This window comes from Oryzias melastigma, linkage group LG18 (assembly GCF_002922805.2).
Source record: "Oryzias melastigma strain HK-1 linkage group LG18, ASM292280v2, whole genome shotgun sequence".
Taxonomy (NCBI): Eukaryota; Metazoa; Chordata; class Actinopteri; order Beloniformes; family Adrianichthyidae; genus Oryzias; species Oryzias melastigma.
In genome coordinates this window covers 18,393,664-18,393,877 of record NC_050529.1, presented here as the reverse complement: position 1 = coordinate 18,393,877, position 214 = coordinate 18,393,664, and the positions used below count along the sequence as shown (strand labels likewise).

Sequence of the window (214 nt, the reverse complement as noted above, 5' to 3'; positions counted from 1 at the left end):
GTCCACACGTGATCGTTTTCAAAATAATTCCATCCACACGTCCCCGGATACTTGCGCTCTTAGACGCGGTTATGAGAAAATTGGAATTTCGATAATAAATCCTCCTAATGGAAACAAAACAATTTTGAAAAAAAAGTTTATGCGCTTACAGTAGGTGGCATTTGGGGCGTATCCGCTGAACAGGTTTCTCACCTGAGACTGTCAATAGACTCTG

At 41.6% G+C, this 214-nt stretch overlaps 1 protein-coding gene and 1 long non-coding RNA gene across 3 annotated transcripts in view; one reads left to right on the top strand and one right to left on the bottom strand.

Moving 5' to 3' along the window:
- LOC112156159 overlaps positions 1 to 214 on the bottom strand; it is a gene marked incomplete in the record, with an annotated part of 59,262 nt that overhangs the window by 1,842 nt on the left and 57,206 nt on the right.
- Positions 1 to 214, top strand: part of LOC118600027 — an 8,425-nt gene that overhangs the window by 7,904 nt on the left and 307 nt on the right. The gene's annotated exons all lie outside the window — the stretch shown is intronic.